At 42.4% G+C, this 21,564-nt stretch overlaps 1 long non-coding RNA gene across 3 annotated transcripts in view; it reads right to left on the bottom strand.

Annotated features, from left to right (window-relative positions):
• The window catches only part of LOC103290124 (uncharacterized), a 61,778-nt gene extending 40,308 nt beyond the window's left edge, over nt 1–21,470 (bottom strand). Inside the window, exons 1-2 of one of the 3 annotated variants that reach the window (XR_008555181.1) lie at nt 21,399–21,470; nt 19,751–19,820 (exon numbers count right to left, since the gene is read on the bottom strand). This is a non-coding gene — a long non-coding RNA (uncharacterized LOC103290124). Of the gene's footprint in view, nt 1–19,750; nt 19,821–20,965; nt 21,310–21,351 lie in introns of those variants that run through there. The other 2 variants (XR_008555182.1, XR_008555183.1) reach the window with 2 other exon arrangements.
• Between the last annotated feature and the right edge of the window lie 94 nt (nt 21,471–21,564).

The raw sequence follows: 21,564 nt of genomic DNA, 5'->3' as shown, positions 1-21,564 counted from the left end.
GTCAATAGGAACATCTAAAAATCAGTTGGAAAATTCAGGCCATCTGTACTGTTCGGGCGTCCAAGGCAACCACTAGAAGTGAAGATAATGCAAGAGCTAAAAACTATCGGGAGGTAAAAGACAGCAATTAAGGTAGAAGTTTCTATGAGAATTCTTCTCACCCTTTACAGCAAGGAGTCAGCATCTGTTGCCCAGAATTGATAAATCAAGAATTAGAGATTCGCAGCAGAAGTGAAAACAGTTGCCTCTGCCAAAGGAGACTTGGCTGGCATCTACTTTCTCTTGGTTTTGATAGCTGGCGAAAAGGAGCACGGGTGGGCTTTCTTTCTCTTTCACCACTTTGTCCGGTGGGATTTATTACTGTGCTACCTTTGAGAGGCAGCCTCTCGCCTCCTCTCTTAAGATAAAGCCTCCCAAGGGAGGTTTACTGGTATTGCTCTTCTAGGTTCAGGCGGGCTTTGCTTGTACAATGAAAAAACAAACAAACACACACAAAAAAGAGTCTTGAGCCCAGGCACTGCTGATAAGACAGAGACTCCTCAAGACTTCGGTGAGCTTAAAATAATTACTACTGGGGATGCTTCTCTACTTTAGACACAGAAATCCAAATACCAACAGGACTTTCCTTGGATGTCTTTATCCTACCATGTTGACAATTCCAGGGTCAGGCAGTCTTCTCTGGGCAGGGAATAGGGGTGGTGGGGCAGAGGAGATACTGAAAATAGGCACAGATAACGAAGGTATGTGACCCACAACACTGAAAATATTTACTGTCTGGCCCTTTACAGAAAAAGTCTGCCGACCCCTGTGATAGAGTCCAAATGCCTAACTTTGAGAGCCTCGGCCTTGACGTCAAGCTCTACAAGCAATACATCAAAACACTGGTTTCTGCATAACTAATGATGTGACCAAGTTCTTCTAGTCATGGTTCTGGATACTGACTAGAATAGAAAAAGACATGTTCCTTCTAGCATCTATTTGCTTGAATTATTATAGATGAAGTCATTCAAAATTAAACAATCGGTGCATTGGATGACACTGAGTTGTCATTCAATCAGAACGATGCATCATTCGTTCCATCATTTGTTCCATCGCTAAGATTGAAACTGAGAGCAGGGACATGAACTTTCCTGAAACCACAGTCCCCCCCCCCGCCCCCCCCCCACATGCAACACCAACAAGCCCAGCAAGAATACCCCCAGGCCAGGAAAACAACTTAAAAGCTCTGAAAAACAAACTTTCCCATGCTTTTGGCATCAAAACTCCCTTTTGTGGAAAAAAACTAAATGGAAGGGAGGTAGGCTCTTTGTTACCTTTAACCTACCCAGTGTGACTATTGATACTTTTCTCTGCGTAAGTGCTGAGATGGCTGATTATGGGACACTGCCCCAGGGTCTGTGGGTCTGGAATGAATGACTGAGCACATTCTACCTTCTGAAACCTGAGGGTGGGGGAGGTGGGGAATCTGAATCCCAAATCCAGCTGGTCCTAAAGGTCTTCAATAAGGAACTGTGGGCCAATATTCCATTTGGTTATGATTACAGTTAAAGGGGGGCTGTGCAGGTGGCCACTAGTTTGAAACCAGCAAAATCCTTTTTCCACAATGCTCCCACATAACACACCCCTCCGATTTTTTAATATTTGCAAATAGTATAAGCCCAACATTTGTTCCAGTAACAAGTGAATACATTGTACCAATAGGTTTCTCTTTTGAAGATTCTGTACAGAATAGGAATGCTTCCCCTGCCACCTTCCAAACACTCTAAATACAAACGTTAAGTATTCTTAAAGTGATACACACTATTCTCATTCTTACCACTCCCGATGTAAATGAATTCAAAAAATCATTTTTTGAGACTACTATGTGCCAGGCACTAAGGTGAGTACAGTGGTGAACAGAACAGGCATCTAAGAAAACTATGATTTGAAAGTGGATATACAAGATTTATTCCAATAAATTTATTGAGCACCTATTAAAACCAAATACCTTGCTAGGTGATAGATCCTCCCTCCCCCCAACTGATGGACGGAGTTTGACGTAAACTGCACCTGCGGCCTGGACATTCCTGAGCACCTAAACAGGAACCTTATATGGACTGTACATTGAACCACCAATCAGCACCTGCCAAATTCCCTAAGCCCCCGGTTCCTAAGTACCTAAGTGCCTAATCATGTGCCTTATATGAAACCACCAATCAGCGCGTACCCTAAGCCCCATCCCTTCCCATTCCTCCCCTCAAAAGGCGTCTTTACTCCTGCACGTGTGCTCTCTTCCTTTGCAAGGCAGCCCAGCAGGGTCCTTCTCCTCTAATAAAGCCCGTGTCCTGGTCTTCGGCCCTCTGTCTCATCTATCACTAGGTACTGGGACTTTAGCAGTAAAAAAAAAAAATCCTATCATCATTACTTCCTAGTGGAGGGAGAAAGATAATAAGCAAAATAAAAAAGTAAAATAAATAAATTAATATGAAGCAGAGAAGAAAACAGGGAGTGCCAAAGTGGGGGGTGCAATTTCAACTAGGGTGATCAGAGACGGCCTCACTGACCAGGGGACATTTGAGAAAGCTGGTAGGAATGAGGGGGGGGGGGGCGGGATAAGAGGTGCTCCAGGGAGAGGGAAGAGCAAGTGCAAAGGCCCTGAGGGTACACGGCCAACCTGAATGAATAACCAGGCCAATGGGAGCGGGTGGGGCTGGCGCAGAAGAAATCAGGAGAAAGGGTCACGGGAGATGAGGTCGGGAAGGGAGATCATGGAGTATTATGTAGGCCACCGTAAGGACTTTGGATTTTAGTCTGAGTGAAATAAAGAGACTCTAAGGATTGTGAGCAGTTATAGGGACTGAACACTATTTTAAGAAGTTCTTCCGGCTATAAAAGCATTAAGTATGCACGGCCATCCAGTACAGGGACTCACCTGGACTAAGAGGTCAGTGAAAGCCTCCCTGAAGAAATGGCATCTGGGCCTTAAGAACTTGTTTACTGAGGGCAGTGAGCTCTCGGGAAAAGGCAGGTGCCTCTCCGGACAAGATGTGCTGCTGGGAGGCAGAACACGGCAAGCTGGAGGCTTTTAATGCCACAACAAGCATCCTGGACTTTATCCGAAGGTTGGTGAGTGGGAAACCGACAGGTTTTAAGGGAGTGACATGATCTGCTCAAAGTTTTATAAGACTATCTTTTTTACAAAATAGAATAGGCAGTATTGGTGTGGTTTTAAACACAGGTCATCATTCATCAATTCAGGGAGTCACCAAATGGCTTCAAAAAAAAAAAAAAGACAATAGAAAACAGCAGAATGCCCACAGGTTGTAAGTATAGTTCAGGAAACTTTTTTTTTCCTTTTTTAAATATATTATTATTGATTTCAGAATGGAAGGGAGAGGGGAGAAAGAGATAGAAACATCAATGGCAAGAGAGAATCATTGATCGGCTGCCTCCTGCACGCTCCCCACTGGGGATGGAGCCCCCCCCCCCCCCCCCGCCCCGGACCTGGAATCGAACCTTGATCTCCTATGTCTGTGGTCGGCAAACCGTGGCTCACGAGCCACATGCGGCTCTTTGGCCCCTTGAGTGTGGCTCTTCCACAAAATACCACGGCCTGGGCGAGTCTATTTTGAAGAGGTGGTGTTAGAAGAAGTTTAAGTTTAAAAAATTTGGCTCTCAAAAGAAATTTCAATCGTTGTACTGTTGATATTTGGCTCTGTTGACTAATGAGTTTGCCGACCACTGTCCTAGGTCAATGCTCAACCACTGAGCCACACTGGCTGGGCTCAGAAAGCTTCTAATTCTCTATACGCATATACTCCTGTGCATGTGATATCATTATTCAATGTTTACAAGTCACTTGATTAGGAGAAAGGATAGAAAAAGGGAGAGCAGTGGATAAAATGTGCTGTCATCTTCTTAAAGGTATCGCTGGCTGTTGAGACTAGAAGAGGGAAAGAAACAAAAAGGCTGATGAAAAGTCTCAGAGACCCGCCTGAGGAGAGTGGGGCAAAGGGATGGTGCAGGAACTGGATGAATGGTGGCAATGTCACTGACACTGAGAACCTGGGAGGTGGAGGTAATCAGGTGAGAGAGCACAAGGGGGCTGGTTACTGAGATTGAGAAGTGGTCAGCGCCGTCGGGGAAAAGAATTTTTACAAGATTTCATGACAAGTCATGCCGTCATATGTGATAGTCATCCTGTGTAATATGGTGGGGGCAAAATATACTAAATATTTTGGGACAACCGTATACTAACACATTTCCTTTGTTTCTCTGGAATTCACACTTCATATGGCATTCAGGACTCTAGCTGGCAATTCTAATATCCCCTGAGAACCGAGGCAGACACACTAGTTAGGACACAGTGCCAACAAGGCAGGCAAGAGGCAGGAAGCCCTGAAAGCAGTGTTTCACAGGAATTCTTTGCCTGACTAGTACAAATAAATACATCTTACCTAATAAAAGAGAAACATACAAATTAACCATCACTCCGCTACGCCCACAGCCAATCAGAGTGAGTATGCAAATTAACCCAACAAAGATGGAGGTTGATTTGCATAGTCAGGCCAGGAGGGGCAGGACGCCTGCTATGAGGGGGAGGGGGGCGGCAGAGGGAGCTACAGGAGTGGTGCTCCGGACAGAAGCGAGGACTTGCCGGCTCCCGGGCGGGCCGGGGAGCGGGGACTTACTGGCTCCCGGGCAGCTGGGAGTGAAGCCAGGGGAAGGAAGGCCTATTCTTGCACGAATACTGTGCAACGGGCCTCTAGTATTTAATGTAACACTGAATCATTAACCTTTGAATTAATTATAAGCATAATGCTGTCTTATGTAGGTACTTCTCCCACAAGGTCACAATGTGAACCTGTGTGGCTCAGTTCATTATGGGCCCCGCTGTCTGCTATGGCTCAACTGGGGCTGCGCTATCTCACAGGCTGCATACCACTGGAGAGGGATGGAGGGCTGACTCCCAGATGGGATTCTTAAAGGGACTTATCTGCGGGAGGAATGTTTTATTTGCATTTTTACTTCAATTGAACTGGTTTGCAATGTTAAACTTGACATGAAAACAAAAACGAAAAAGCCATATGTTGATATTACTGTCCTTGTGGAAAAAAAAATTTTTTAAACACACACATTTTCAACGTAGATCCATAATCTGAGTAACTTGCCTTGAAAAAGAAGCTGATGAAAAATGAAATAAAAATACATAAATCTAACATTTCAAAACTATTTCAAAAATACGTAATTTTTTTTTTTTCTTTCAGGGCAGCTGTGCTCTGGGCGCCCTGAAGTTTCTTACACTGTAAACTAAAGTCGTTGGCCTTGATCTATCAGCAAACTCTGAGACAGCTACTGTCCCTGGGCCCTGACTCCAGCGAGCTCCTGGGAAAGGAAGGAGCAAGCAATGTATGCACATATACACATTCTCCAAGTGGACTGGTAATCCCACACAGATAGCTGCTTGATTTTTTTGCCCAAGTTCCATGAGATATGTCTATAATGGCAAAGGAATTTTTTTAGAACCTGTAAGGCGATGTGTAATAGAAATATGACTAAAGAAACATGAGTGTGCCCTAGCTGGTTTGGCTCAGTGGACAGAGTGTGGGCCTGTGGACTGAAGGGTCCCCGGGTTCGATTCTAGTCCAGTGCATATGCCCAGGCTGCGGGCTCGATCCCCAATAGGAGGTGTGCAGGAGGCAGCCAATCAATGATTTTCATCATTGATGTCTCTATCCCTCTCTCCATCTCCTTCCTCTCTGAAATCAATAAAAATGTATTTAAAAAAAATAAAAATAAGAAAAAAAAAAGAAACATGAGTGACAGCTGCCCATCAACCATATGACATTTTCAACATCCAGATTCGAATGTAACCTCAGGGAGGGCAGTTTTGCTAGTCTGTGCTGCTTGCCAATGTGATTTGCACAAAAGGAGTAAAATGAAGAGTCTGTGCCAGGCAATCGCTATGTTCAAAGGGATGCTGAGACTATTCATAGTTTTTCATTCTCAGCTTGTCAGGAGCAGCTCAGTATCCAAAGGTAGACCTTTCAGTTCTTTCACTCATTCAGTAAATGCCCATTGAGAACCAATAAACTGCCAATAAATTGCTGGTCTCCTGGTTCAAGAACAGACCAAGGGCATTCATATGTAAACTGGTAGAACCACATTGTGAAATCTGCCCTTTCAAAAGGTGTCCCCAAGTCTGGCCAGGTGACTCGGTTGGTTAGAGTATAGTCCCGTAACTGATAGGTGTTTCTCTTTCTCTCTCTCCTCCTTCCTCTTTCTCTAAAATCAATAAAGAACATATCCTCAGGTGAGGATTAAGAAAAAAAAAAAAAAAGTAACCCCACATGCTATGCCCTGAATTGTACATTTTTAATTAAGCCTATGTGAGTCATATTTCAATTTTGAAAAAAATACAGTTAAAAGTAAAAAGAGAAAAAGTGGAAAGTTAGAGTATAATTAGATACCATTTTACTTTTGTTGTTAATCCTCACCCAATTTTTTCCATTGATGTTTTTTCTTTTTTTAGAGAGAGAGTGGAAGGGTGGGAAGGAGTGAGATGGAGAGAGAGAGAGAGAGAGAGAGAGAGAGAGAGAGAGAGAAATATCCATGTGAGACAGACACATCGATTGGTTGCCTCCTGCAGGGATTGAACTTGCAACCCAGGAAGAAATACGTGCCCTTGACTGGGAATGGAAGCCGTGACCAACACCCTAACCACTGAGTCACTGGCCAAGGCAATACTATTAGTTTTTTTTATCCAAGTGGATAGAGGCAGTAAAACTAGTAATTTTTAATTAATAAAAACTAGATCCTGGACAGTTTTGCTCAGTGGTTAGAGCATTGGCCCTCAGACTGCAGGGTCCTGGGTTCAATTCTTGGTCAAGGGCACATACATGGGTTGCAGGCTGGTTCCCTGGCTCTGGGGTGTGAACGGGAGGCAACCAATCATTGTGTCTCTCTAACATCCATGTTTCTCTCTCTCTCTCTCTCTCTCTCTCTCTCTCTCTCTTCCCCCTCCTCCTGCCCCTCCACTCTCTCTAAAATAAAGTAAAATAAAAAAACTAGAAATTGTCAAGTTAGCCTAAGATAATACCAAAAAAGTAAAATATAGTTTCAAAGACTGAAAGACAAAAATATGAGTGTCTTTAATTTTAAATTAAAAACTGATTTCTGAGTGCCCAGAATAAACAAATAAAATGACTGAAATAAGAGAAAAGGAAAGTAAAAAGATAGGGAAAGTCTCTAAATTGAAAGGTTTTTCTGGATTTTTGGCCAGCTATTTTTAAAGGAAAATTATTTTCAAAATACTTAGAAGTAAATTGGAGACAATTTATCTTTTTTCAATAAAGGCTATTTAAGAGCTGTTGAATTTTTATTTCACTACTTAGTTATCTCAAAAAAAAACCACAAAAACCTAGAAAAATGTCCTATGAATTAACAAGTCATTGTTTTATGAATTACCATATCCTGTAGATGGAAAAGTACTAAGAGGAAGAATGAAGAGTAAGGAGGGATTCTGGCTAAATTGACCTATTAGGATTCTTGCTGAATCCTAATATTAAGCAGGCCAGATAATGAGATATTACCTGGGGCTGACAGAGGATCAGGACTTTGATCAGAAATGGTCTACACAGGCTGAGGGTTCTTTTTAAATCCTCCCCTCATTCACATGTTTAGTAGACCATATCTTGTACAACTAATACCCATGTGGTAGGGGAAAAAAGCTGATTTAGGCACCTCAGTCCGGTTCCTGAGTCCTGTGCTACAAGACTTTGGATGACACACTTAATTAGCTGTAACAAGGTTCTGAGGAAGACAAGCTTATGTAGCTAAGTTGCCAGTACATTGTAAATGTTTAACAAACTTGCAGGCCTAAGTTGAAAACTGCAATCAGATGCACCAGGGCATGTCACAGACTCGGTTGAATAGGGGGTATAAGGCAGTGGTCTTCAAACCAGGGTACCAGTAAAGCTGGGTATAAAACTGAAGGGTTTCCAGAGTTCATTCACAGGCATGGACTGTTTGAACAAAATCGATGGTAAATTTTTCAACTCCCACAGGTCCTCTCCTAACACTGCTTTACTGAAGAGAACACTGCAGTGGCCGGAGGTTCCCTTTTCCACATCCCCTTTCCCAACCAAAGGCTGGGCACCCCTTTAGAAAGAAAGTGAAAGCAAAGCCTCACTGGGCCCTAACTTCTCGGTGCTAGCTCCAGGGGTGAACACCTCTAGGCCACCAAACAGGGACCACGTAGATTTCCTGAGGATCTCAGATTTCTGGAGAGGGGAGCACAGCTCAGAAAGTCACCACGCCTTCTCTCTGCCTTCATGGTGATGCCCATCTCAACTCATGCTCATTCTTCTTTCAAATTCAAAAGTAAGGTTGTATAGATGTGCATTAATGATGCTTACTTACAATTTAAAAAATGAAGTCAGCCTGCTCCTGACAGAAAGTCAGTCGAAGACTTGGCCACATATTTTGCTCTCTCTCTCACTTTATGAACAATGTCTGACCTGAACGAGGCAAACCTGCAACTCTGAGATATAAAATAGTCTTTACACAAAGCATTCAGATGTTGACTTGAAAATGTACAGAGAGAGAGTTTTACAAAAGTCTTAAAAGTTTTTGAGAGCAAGAAGTTTGAAGACCACTGGTCTAAGAAACTTAGCCTCAGGAGAGAAGGTTTTTGCCAACGTATACACACAATTTTAATGACAAGCCTTCTGAAGGAAAATTAGATTTTTTAAATGTAGTTGGATTGTTTTCATTCTGATCCCCAGGAACTTTTGTCCATTCCTAGGGAAAAAGACCTATAATATTGCCAGTAAACAACACAGAATCACATTACCCAGGCATCTGTGGGGGACAGCTCAAAACAACAGTTTTAGGGCAGACCATGACACAAGTGAGAGGTAGGGTATGACCTTCATGGTGATGCCCATCTCAAGAGCCATGGGAATTATCTGAAACCACAAGGTAGCCACAGAAATCCCAAATCTCTGTGTGACAAACTTTGGAGACTTCCTGCTATAGTTGGGAGGGTCAGGACGGGCTCCCTCTATTTCATCCTGTCTGTAAGGGTCAGCATCTCATTGCTGTTCTGGTGAGTCCACTGGGCATGGTCTGGGGAACTCTTCAGAAAAAACATTTAGAACTCATAAAATATTAAATTCCTTTCTTCACCGTCTCTGCCTCCAACCTCCGTCTCTTCCCAAATAAAAAGATGAGGAAACCGAGGCTCAGAGAAGTTGAATTGTTAAAGGTTCTGAGGCATCGCCTGTTCAAACTGAGAAAGGCTCTGTCTAATCTGCACTCAGAGCTCCTAATTTCAAGTCCAGAATTTTAGCCACAGACTAGACACTACTGGCAATAGACTGTCTCAGAAGGGCATACCCTTCTTTATAGTTTCCTCAAGTTGTTTTTAACATCATTTGGCTAAGAAACAGAATGGGCTTGTATCCGGGCAGGAAGCTGGGTGTGAAGGTGTAACTGTCCCTGACTCACTCCACTTGGGTGGCAGTTCCTCCCTGACAGGCCTAGCCCACCGGGAAACGTGGGCTGGGATGTGTCTGGGTACCACACTATTTTCCTCTTTCATTACCAGTGAAGAATCCCTCCCATTGTAGCGACTTTGGTATCCCTGGTTGGAACAGAGGCCCCAATTGCTAAAGGAAAGAAACTCTAAAAGACTCTTTACATCGATAATTTCATTAAGAATTTATAGTCCCCCTTGGTAAAACATAGATAATAATGAACATTAACTCAGTGTCTCACAGGAAAGATCAATTACCTCCTCTCCAACAGAAGTTCCCATATAGACACAAAGAATTTTAGTATCTCCTATAGATACTAAATTCGAAGACTTATTAATATATACTTCAAGTGCTAACAGAGATTTGCAGACTTCTTTGTCAAATATCTCTTTCTATGGGGTCTAGTGTTGTACCATATTTCTGCAAAGTTCACATTTCTAACCTAGCTCAATGTAAGATGGTTCTGTTGTACACCAGCTTCTTTTACCCTCTGGGTGATTTGACAAGATACTCTGAATCGTTTATGTAATAACCTACGCTTCTCAAATAGTTGGTTCTGACCCAATCCAGCTCACAGCCCATTTAAGACCTAACATACCTCCAAGAATGACTTAAAAATGGGGATGGCAACTATAAAGATGGGGAGCTCCAATCTGTCTTCCTCAATATTTAAGGCAGATATTGCTCATTAGCAGCCACACTTGCTCCACTGCATTGAGACTCAGTCTCAACTCTTTAAAACCTAATACTCCAAGCAACACTGTCGACTAATTGACGACTAGATGGAAATCTACCTGCAGTGCCAGCATTAGATTAAATCACTAGAAAATCTATTCATGAGAGGTTTCTTTTAACATCCCAATTTTTTAAAAAAATATATTTTACTGATTTTTTACAGAGAGGAAGGGAGAGGGATAGAGAGTTAGAAACATCGATGAGAGAGAAACATCCATCAGCTGCCTCCTGCACACTCCCTACTGGGGATGTGCCCACAACCAAGGTACATGCCCTTGACTGGAATCGAACCTGGGACCCTTGAGTCCGCAGGCCGATGCTCTATCCACTGAGCCAAACCGGTTAGGGCTAACATCCCAAATTTTATGCCTGGAAACCTAATATCACATTCCCAATGGTAATATTCTTTTGATGACTTTAACATTCCACCTCACTTTCTTTGATGTCACATTACAATTCTAACTCCTATTATGAGTTCTGACTGGTGCCGGGAAATACTAGTATCTTCAGGTTGGGCATTGGGAACAGCTTATCTATTATCAACTTTCTTTTAATGATTTTTCAATGATGAGAGAGAATCATCAGTCCACTGAACAGTGGTTTCCCAAATTTCCTACTAAGTTGGCCCGTAGGTTTGTAGTTTGAGTTTGAAGCCAACACATCTGTTCATATCTGATTATCTATCCTGAAAATAAGAACTCTAAAAAGCAGTTATTGCTTATTTATTATTAAATATTAGCAGATTTGCTTGAGAACTGTAAGATCATGCACTTGTAATGGACAATAAACACTATGAAAAGTAATTCCAAATTTAAATCCTTTTTAGGATTTCAGAACTTAAGGGAAATTTGCCTTGGGCTCTCCCACTTTCCAGCCTAGGCCTAATCCAAAACTGAGGCATCAACAGCTGGCAAGGAGATGTGACCTTTCACCCTTTCTTTCCTCTCTACCCACCTTGGTAAATGCATTGCTATTCTAATCTCTATCCTTTATTCTGGCCACGTCCCCTCTTGCTTACTTCTTTCCAGTCCCTTTGGCCTCCTTTCCATCCCAATGCCAAGGGCCTTTGGGTTTCCTGTTCTTTCTGCTTAAAACATTCTTCCTCCAGCTATCTGTATGGCTTGCTCTCTCCCAGAGTGTAGCATACGGGGGAGCAGACAAGTAATAGTTTTATTACTGTGCGATTAGTGCTATAAGAAGGGGAGATGTGCCAAGGTGCAATGTGAGTTCATAGGTGGGACAGCCTCTCCAGTCTTGGCTGGTCAGGGAAGGCTGCCTGGAGGAAGTGAGCTCTCCACTGAGCTCTGGAGAATGAGCAGAAATTAAGCAACTGAAGGGTGCTTCAGTCAGTGCTAACAGCATGTCCAAAGGGCATCATGTACTAGAGAAGGGAGAGGTTCAGGGTGGCTGAGGAGGAACATGAGGGATGAAATTACTAGGGCCAGATCTTACATCATAGCATAGACACACACAGGAATGAACCTTGGAAACCCACTGTAATTCAGGTAATAGTCTTCTCTTAAATTTCTAGGAAATGCAAAAGAAAAAAAACAAGATTCATTTTGTTGTGGCAAAACCCAATTTTATGTAAAAATCTGAGAAACAGCTATCTAATGGCACTTATCCACTTTTTAAAAAAAAAATAGGATTCATTTTATTATGGCAAAAAAAAAAAAGACATTTATGGAAAAATCTGAGAAACAGCTGATAAATTGACATTTTTCCACTTGGAAGAAACACACAGGAAGCAGTCTACATTCTAAAAACTTTTCAATTCATTACAAGTGCCCTAATCCTTCAGGAACCCGGGTTTCATTCTTTTTTTAAAATATATTTTTATTGATTTCAGAGAGAGGAATGGAAAGGGAGAGAGAAAGAGATAGAAAATCAATGATGAGAGAGAATTATAGATCGGCTGCCTCCTGCACACCCCCACTGGGGATCAAGCCCGCAACCTCAGGCATGTGCCCTGACTGGGAATCAAACCGTGACTTCCTGGTTCATGGGTTGACACGCAACCATTGCGCCACACCTACCGGGCTGAGTTTCATTCTTTACACCACTTCAAATATAACACATTAAAAAAATGACCGTGGTTTTGTGGCATCTTTGAGGATTTTTCAAATCCATATTTAACTTGCTTCTCTGATTCAGACCCTGAAAAAAGTCAGGCTAATTACAAGGCATGTCTATATTAATGTCCCTCTGGGTGAGAGCTCATCACATTTCCTAAATTTAATAAGATCAATAAGAATTGGTGCAACATGAAGAGCTTACCCAGAAATTTCTATATTCTGGTCCATTAATGAAGCTAATTTCTCAGTAGGCAATCTGGTACCGTTAAAAAATACATGGAACTGAAGGATTTTTCTCTTTCATGTATATTTAACTTGCAAACTGGATATCCACAAATTTGTTCCAGAGAGAGTAAAACAATAAAAGTTTTATGATTCAGGAGACCTTAAATCATTTAAGACACTATAAGTTTTGAAGAAAGAGGTTTAGAAATTGACAACACCTCCTTAACAGCAAAGAAAATGTACTTTGCAGAGAGAAGAAAACTCTTCCCTAATTTCCCTATTTAACTAACATAAAGGACATCCCTCCCCAAAATGCAATCATTCTATTTTTTATAAGACAAAAGTCATGCACAGAAACGCTAGTCTCGATGCCATGGTTAGACTCACAGTGAACCATGGTCTTTATCCACAAAGAACTAAGCACAAAGCAAAATAGGTTACCCTCTCCCTCTCTGTAACACTGGGTAGTTTTTCAATCTCCCATCACTAGTGGAACAGAATATTCCTTGGGTCTGAACCACCAGGAACCTAAGTGAAGGGAGGGTAGAGCTGAGAATTCTACAACCGCTTCAACATATTTGAGACCTCTTTGAGAAAGGAAGGAAATCAGCGAGGAGATCTGATGTCTTTGTTCTACGTCGTCTTGAGGTACCACCTCCTTTCTTATTGTCCCAGTCCTCTATCATCCCAGCGTCCACCATCCAGAGCTGAAAAGTCAGTGCCGACATGTACACATAAGGAACTGGTGGACATTGAAACTGGGTCTCAAAAGAACTGTTGGTCCAGAAAGAAACTCACTACAGACTGATTCATTTGCCTGTCAGCATAACTATTATTGCTCGTCTCACATTCAGTTCTTATAAGTATATTTCTAGTGCCACCACCACTTATTACTGCTATTTGGAAACATCAGTTTGGCAGAGAGAGCCCTGAGAGGCACATGTGATTTTGACATTCATTCATCCAACACTTGTAGATGTTTGAGGGCGGGAACAACCCATTTAAGAGCCTGGGTTGCTACTGTGTACTCAGATTCAAGTCACTCATCTCTTAAGTCTGCAAGTATAAAAGTGCCCTGTGGTGGATGAAGTGACAAATGAGTGTTAGGAGGATGTTCCAGGGTTCAGGGTGATGGGAGAGAAGTTATCTAAACTGGAGCAGTTGGGAGAGGCCTTGAAATAAATAAATATTAACTCATCACCCACCATGTGCCATGCATATAAATTCTGTGCGGCGAGTATTATTGGTCCCATTTTAAAGATTAGAAAACAGATTCATTAAAGACAAGAGGTCTTCCTTAAATGGTTAAGCAACCCAAGCCAAGATTTGGACCTAGGCCTTCAAGTCTAGCACTCCTTCCATTATTCTAGTCCACTTCTTGGTAGTGGTAAGGTGATGATTTTCTCTTGGAGGATAGGTAGGACGATATTGAGAAGAGAGAAGCATTGAGGAGGGAGAAGAGTGTCTCAGGCCTTTTTCACCGTAAGGATTTGGTAGAATACACAGTTTCTCTTTCACATTTTTCTCTCCAGTAAGACATTAGAGATGATTGGGAAGGAAAACATTTCACTTGGCAATTCTGTTCTTGAGGGGTCAAATTTTGGAGAAGTGTGGCTGAGAGGGCTTACTCTCAGGGGTAGGAACCTTTAGATAACAACTTTACGACTGTGTCTTCAGTACTTGGAAAGTCCAGTTCACTAGAACCTTGTAAAATTTCATCACTTTCTCATTGTATTTCACTCCAGTCTCCTTCAGGCAGTAGGAAACATTATAGAAGAAGGGGGAAGTGATGTTACAACCCCACTGCTCTGTCCTTTCTGTTTGTTTTTTCTTTGAAGTAGTCTCTGGGCATCACATGTTAAGTGAGGCATCAAGTTCTCAATCTGTTATGCATTGCAATACCTAACAATTTCCAATGACCATTGGCTGGCTAGCCCAATGGAATTATATTGTGTAACTTTCATCCATCAGATATCAAGTTTTGGCCCTGCCAGTGTGGCTCAGTGGTTGAGTGTTGACCCATGCAGCAAGAGGTTGCTGGTTCTATTCCTGCTCAGTGCATGGGGACCATGCAGGAGGTAGTCCCCGCCCCCCTCTCTCTCCTTTCCTCTCTCTCTAAAAATCAATAGAAACTTTAAAAAACATGCACACAGATAACAAGTTTTGGATGTGTATATAAGAAAAGATCTCTTTCTGGAATGAAATGTAGACACTGTGCCACATGTTATGCACTTTTGTTTATACATTTGCTTTTAATGTTCGCATTAAAAACTCAGCTTACTCTAAAGTCTGCTTATGCTATGCCTTGCTACTCTTACAATCAACTTGATTTTTTTAAATGTTGTTTTTGGATGAAGGCTTTTGGAAAACTTAGGTTGCTCATTAGAATTCAAGAGCTGACTATACAGTTGATGGCCACATAGTCCAAAGAAGTAGCAAATTTGAAGGTCATATAATGTCACAGGAAGAATGTTTGAATGACATGAGAAGTTTTCATTCCTAAGAAATTGCTGAAAGAGAAAGAAACTATTAGGGGATTTTTAAAAGAGGAGGCTAAAGTTGTTCTCAAAATTTTTTAGCAGTTGACTTTAGAAAACAAGCAAAAGGTCATTAGTAAAATAGCTTGGCTAATATAATAGCCAGTAAGGATAATGCAGGATTAAAAAAAAGAATTCTGATTTTATAATCTCTGGATTAAAAAAAAAAGTAATATCTGAACAGTTTGCCTGTTCTGATGCCAAGTCTGTATTGAAGTCTTACCAGGAAAATGGAAGATTCTCTCTAAAAGGGAAATAATTTTTTAGAGGCATCAAGTTCTCAATCTGTTATGCACTGCAATACCTAACAATTTCCAATGACCCATTTTCATGGACGTTTTAAGATTTTCCCCTGGGTTCTTGTGCCTTTTATGACACTACCATTTTCTTCTTTCTGCTCTTAAGACTACACTAATGTAACCTAAAAATATTTCCAAACGCCAAAAGAAAAGAGGAGAAAAAAATTGAGAGAATAGCAGCAGTGACTGCAAGGTATGAGAGCAATAGATGAAATAGACAAGTCAGTCACTCAGAAAATAAGAACTAGTGGATTGGAGGAGGCAAAGCATTGCTTTACGAAGCCACAGAATGGCTAGTTTTCAATAGGCAAATGGCATCCAGAAAATGTAGACAGTTGATAAAAAATAATGTAATGTGGCATCAAAGTTTTAAAATGTACATAAGCTACCAATTTAATACTAACATTAGAGTAAGACTTGTAAATTGTGTGAATGGCTAAGCAGCAATATTTAACTAGACTAACTTATCATAATTAGGATGTCGAATAAATAAGAGAGGTGACTAATATCTGGAATGAAATGGAGCATGTTCCTATCCCTGGGAAAGTCTTTTGTATCTGTAGTGGTTTTCAAATTTATTTTATGTTTTAAAATTAAAAACAATTTTCAATTACAGTTGGCATTCAATATTATATTAGTTTCAGGTGTACAGCATAGTTGTTATGGCATGTAGAGAACTTACAAAGTGATCCCTCCAATAAGTCTAGTACCCACCTGACACCATATATAGTTATTACAATAGTACTGACTACATTCCTTATGCTGTACTTTACATCCCTATGACTATTTTGTAACTACCAATGTGCATTTATTAATCCTTTCACCTTTTTCACCCAGCCCCCCAACACCCCCCACATCTGGCAACTATCAGTCTTTTATCTGTACCTGAGTCTGTTTCTATTTTGATTGTTCTTATTTGTGTGTGGTGGTTTTTTTTTTTCAGATTTCACATGTAAATGAAATCACATGGTATTTTTCTTTCTCTGCCTGACTTATTTCACTTAGCATAATGCCCCCTAGCTTATTAAGATTTCATTTCTTATGCCCAAGTAATATTATATATACCACATCTTCTTTATTATCCAATCAACTATTAGACACTTAGTTTGCTTCCATATCTTGGCTATTGTATATGAAATGTCCTTTGTTTCTTGTCATAGCCTTTGTTTTAACGTCTATTTTGTCTGATATAAGTATTGTTACCCCAGCTTTTCTTTTCATTTCCATTTGCATGAAATACCTTTTCCTAGCCCTTTACCTTCTTTTTAAAAATTTCATTAATTTATTTTATTGTTGCAAGTATTAAAGATGTCCTCTTCTTTTCCCCCACTGACTCCCTCCACCCCCTCCCCCTGAGGCCTTCATCACACTATTGTCTGTGTCCATGGGTTATACATATCCTACCTAATAATAGACAAATATGCAAATTGACCGCACCTTCGCTACGCCCAAGCCATGCCCACCAACCAATCAGGACGAGTATGCAAATTATCCCAACAAAGATGGAGGCTAATTTGCATATCAAGACAGTGTAGAAAGAAGCCAAGAGCTGCAGAAGGGAGCAAAGCTGCGGAGAAGCAAGCAAGCTGGGGGGAGGAGAAGGGAGGAGCAGAGGCGGGGCCGGGTGAGAAGGGAAAAGCAGGTGGGCTGGCGGAGAAGGCGGGCCGGGGGACAAGGGAGGAGAGCAGGCAGGGCGGGGATAGAGTGAAGCAGGAAACCCTATTGCAGGATTTTTCCTGCAACGGGAACGCTAGTATGCATATAAGCTCTTTGGTTAATCTCTTCCCACCCCACCCACTCCACCTACTGGCCTTCTCTCTGAGATTCATCAGTCTGTTCCATGCTTCTATGTCTCTGGACCTTTTTTTTTTTTTAATCAATTTATTTTATTAGATTTCACATATGAGTGAGATCATATGATACTTGTCTTTTTTTGACTGGCTTATTTTGCTTTGCTTAATACTCTCTGGGTCCATCCATGCTATTTTAAAGGGTAAGAGAGCCTTCTTTTTTATAGCTGTATAATATTCCATTGTGTAAATGTACCACAGCTTTTTTATCCACTCATCTACTGATGGGCACTTGGGCTATTTCCAAATCTTAGCTATTGTAAGTTGTGCTGCTATGAACATTGGGGTGCATATATTCTTTCTGATTGGTGTTTCGGGATTCTTAGGATATATTCCTAGAAGCAGGATCATAGGATCAAATGCAGTTTCATTTTTAATTTTTTGAGGAAACTCCATACTGCCTTCCATACGGGCTGCACCATCTGCATTCCTACCAGCAATATACTAGGGTTCCCTTTTCTCCACATCCTCGCCAGTTTTGTGGTTTGTTGATTTTTTGATGGTAGCCATTCTGACAGGTGTGAAGTGATACCTCATTGTTGTTTTAATTTGCATCTCTCTGATGATTAGTGACTGAGCATTTTTTTCATATGCCTCTTGGCCATCTGTATGTCCTCTTTGGAGTAGTGTCTATTTAGGTCCCTTGCCCATTTTTTAATTGAATTGTCTTACTTTTGTTAAGATGTATGAGTTCTTTATATATTTTGGAAATTAACCCCTTATCAGATGTATCATTGGCAAATATCTTCCCCCATACAGTGGGACTCCCTTTTCATTTTGTTGATTTTTAAAAAAATACATTTTTATTGATTTCAGAGAGGAAGGAGAAGGAGAGAGAAACATCAATGATGAGAAAGAACCATTGATCGGCTGCCTCCTGCATGCCCCCTACTGGGGACAGAGCCCACAACTCAGGCATGTGCCCTTGACTGGAATTGAACCCAGGACTCTTTAATCTGCTGGCCAACGCTCTATCCACTGAGCCAAACAGGCTAGGGCCATTGATACTTTCAAAGAGTGTCTTTCCATGTGAGTGTCTTATAGGCAGCATGTGTGAGGTTTGTTTTCTTCTCTATTCAACCACCCAACATGTTTTGATTGGAACATTTAATCCATTTATATTTACATCGATCCCTGATAGATGTGTAGTTATTGCCATTTTATTATTCATTATTTTTCATCTTTTTTTTTTTTTTTCTTCTTCTTCAAGAAGTCCCCTCAACATTTGGTGGTGAACTCATTTAGCATTTTCTTGTTTGGGAATGTGGTACTTTCCAAACTTTAGTGTGGGTATAAGATGTTGGGGTGTGCCCAGCCAGTCTGGCTAAGTGGCTGAGAGTCAACCTATGAACCAGGTCACAGTTTGAATCCCTGTCAAGGCACATGCCCAGGTTTTGGGCTTGATCCCCAGTGTGGGGCGTGCAGGAGGCAGCCGATCAATGATTCTCTCTCATCATTGATGTTTCTCTCTCTCTCCCCCTCTCCCTTCTTCTCTAAAATGAATTAAAAAAACATTTTTTAAGAAGTTGGGACGCTTGGCAAAATGTAGATTTAGGGTTTGTCAATCTTGACATTATTGCCACTTTACGTGGGAACATTTTTTGTTGGGCAGACTGCCGTGTGCATTGTAGGATGTTTAGCAGCATTACACATCTACTAGATACCCATACCACCTTTGCCCCAAAGACTGTGAAATGTCTCCAAGAGGCAAAAAGCACCCCCCCCCCCACTTTGAAAACCACTTGTCTTAGGATGAAGCCTAGAGACCTTCATTTCTAAAAAGAACATCTAGATGATTTTGACAAATGTGGTCAGCGGGCCAATCTTGAGAAGCATTGAACTAAAGTCTTATGACTTGAATTATGTCCCCTCTAAAATTCACATTAAGGTCTTAACGCCTCCCCCCCCTCCCCAAATATCTCCAAATGTGACCTTATTTGGAAATAGAGTTATTGTAAATTTACAAGGTGAGGTCATACTGGGTTAGAATATGATCGGTGTCCTTATAAGAAGGGAAAGCTTGGACAAAGGCACACAGGGCAAATGCCGTGCAAAGTTTGGAGCTGTGCTGCCACAAGCCAAGGAACGATCAGACGCCAGGGGAAAGGCCTGGAACAGAACCTTCCCTAGCACCTACTGGGAGAGCATAGCCTTGCATACACCTTGACCTCGTACTTCTAGCCTCCAGAACTGTGAGACAATACATTTCTGTTGTTTAAACCAGTCAGTCTGTGGTACTTTGTTACAACAGCCCTAGCAAATTAATACATAAAGGATAAAATACTAGTCAGAGTTTAGAACTGGGGCAACATTGGAAGCAGGATCAGAGAGGAAAATGGAAAGATTGCAAACTGGCACCAATTTCTTGTTTGTCTTTCTTAGTGCCTGACACACAAAAATAGTGGATCGTTTTTATTTTTATTAAGCACTCTCTAAATACATATTGTCTAATTTAAATACGAAGAGCAAAATCTCCTAACTTGTTACTTCATAAGGTTGAAATTTACCTACCATGTTCCATTTGCAAGTTTTCGTCTGGATTATATAGGAACTGGATAGAGAGGTTTAACTCTGGAGTTGCCTGGAAGACAGATGGAATGTATAAATTATGCCATTATTCATAGAGAATGTAGCATGTGACATTCCATACAAGGCAAAGAGGCACTGACTGGTCACACTGCAGCTTTAAGGAAAGTGTTGACTGTGTCAGGTCACAAAAGGCACTATTTAGAGTACAGCAAGTGGGGCCATGTGTCCAGCAGGCCACACAGTCATGTGCTTACCCCAAGCAGCCAATTCATACTCTCTCACTGCACGTATGAAGCCCATGGCACTAGACGGACTTAAAAGTACTCTAGCAGTTTCATTTGCAATAAAAGTGAATATTGCTGTTGGTTATTAAAAAGCAAGAGCCCAGTGGCAAACATCAGTCTTTTGCTCCTTAAGAAAGAAGAATCATTCTAATAGATATCTTAGTTCCTGTTTCCTCCCACAATTGCATTGGGGGAACAGGGAGGGGGAAGGGGGAGTGGGAGGGGGAAAGGGGAGGGGGGAGGGAAGAAAAGGAAACAAGTCTTGCCTGGAGATTTCAGAATAAAACATTGTAAAAAGGTTCTGTTGCAAATGAAGGGCTGCAACACCTGTTTTTCCTGCTTCTATGAGCATAAACTAAATAGTTTATATTAAAGAATGGTAGGAAGCATCGACAAAGAGCTCCTAGAACTGTCTACAAACTCAGCTGAGGGATCAAATACAAACAAGGGTAGGCTTGGGTCCCTTGCATGCCCTTGGGAAACCAGGATAAGCTAACAGCACCTTAACCTGGAAGCCGGTGCCAAACCCTAAACAAGCTTACCTCACCTCGCCTTCCTAGGTAGCCCTCCAGCCCTTCGGAGTCACAGAGTTGCTATGAGGGCCCAGTACCCACCCTGCTCCCTGCACAGGCTCTCCTCCTGGGGCAAGGCTGGTGGGCTGGATAATTAACTTTGGCATCCGGTCTAAAAGGCCCCTGAAGATTAAGATAGGGGTTACCCACTCTCAAGACTATTTTCTAGCTCCAAAAGCGGGCACGACCAGCAAAGAACTGATTTCGTGTCTTGGGCGGGGAGAGCTGTGCTCAGACAACACACACACACCAGGTGGCGGGGGCTTTGGGTGGGGACGAAAAGTAGAAGTAAACAGGTTTTTATAGTGACACTGATAGAGATTTACGGTGCCTTTTCGGACCTTTCCGCTGGTTCTTGAAGTTACTGAATCTTCGCACCCCTTCTCTCAGCGTGCCTCTTCCTCCTCACCATCGCCATGCCTCCTCGCTGCACACCACCGCCCTCCCACAAAGGGAAGGGCCAAAGGCGACTGCACCCAGACGCTGGGGCGCAGGGCGACCAGCTCTGGTCCAGGGCAAGTTGCCTGGATGTGCCTGGAGAGAGCTAACCTGCCCCCCACCCTCTCCCTCTCTCTCTGGCCACTGCGCTTCCGGTGGGACCAGAACAGGTGAAGGAGGCTGGAGGGAACCCGCTCTGGAGCAGCCCTAGAGGACGGGTGAGGGTGAGGGTGAGGGTGCGGGGCGAGGGAAGGAGGGGCCGGGGCGCAATCAGTACACGGAGGCGCACCCAGAGAGCAAGGTCTCTCTCGCGGGGATCACCTTGCGCTGACCTACTTGAGCGGCGCTGGAAGGAGCCAGAGAGCGCGGGCGAGAGGGAGGGCGTGGTGGGCGGGGCCGAACCCCCGGCGCTCGCCTGTGATTCGCGGACACTTTCGAGCCCGAGCGTCCGCGGAGCGTGGGCGGCGGCGGCGGCGCACGTGGTGACGTGCGAGGGGGTGAG

This window comes from Eptesicus fuscus, chromosome 22, assembly GCF_027574615.1.
Source record: "Eptesicus fuscus isolate TK198812 chromosome 22, DD_ASM_mEF_20220401, whole genome shotgun sequence".
NCBI classification, from domain to species: domain Eukaryota; kingdom Metazoa; phylum Chordata; class Mammalia; order Chiroptera; family Vespertilionidae; genus Eptesicus; species Eptesicus fuscus.
This window is presented reverse-complemented; position numbering and strand designations above follow the sequence as displayed.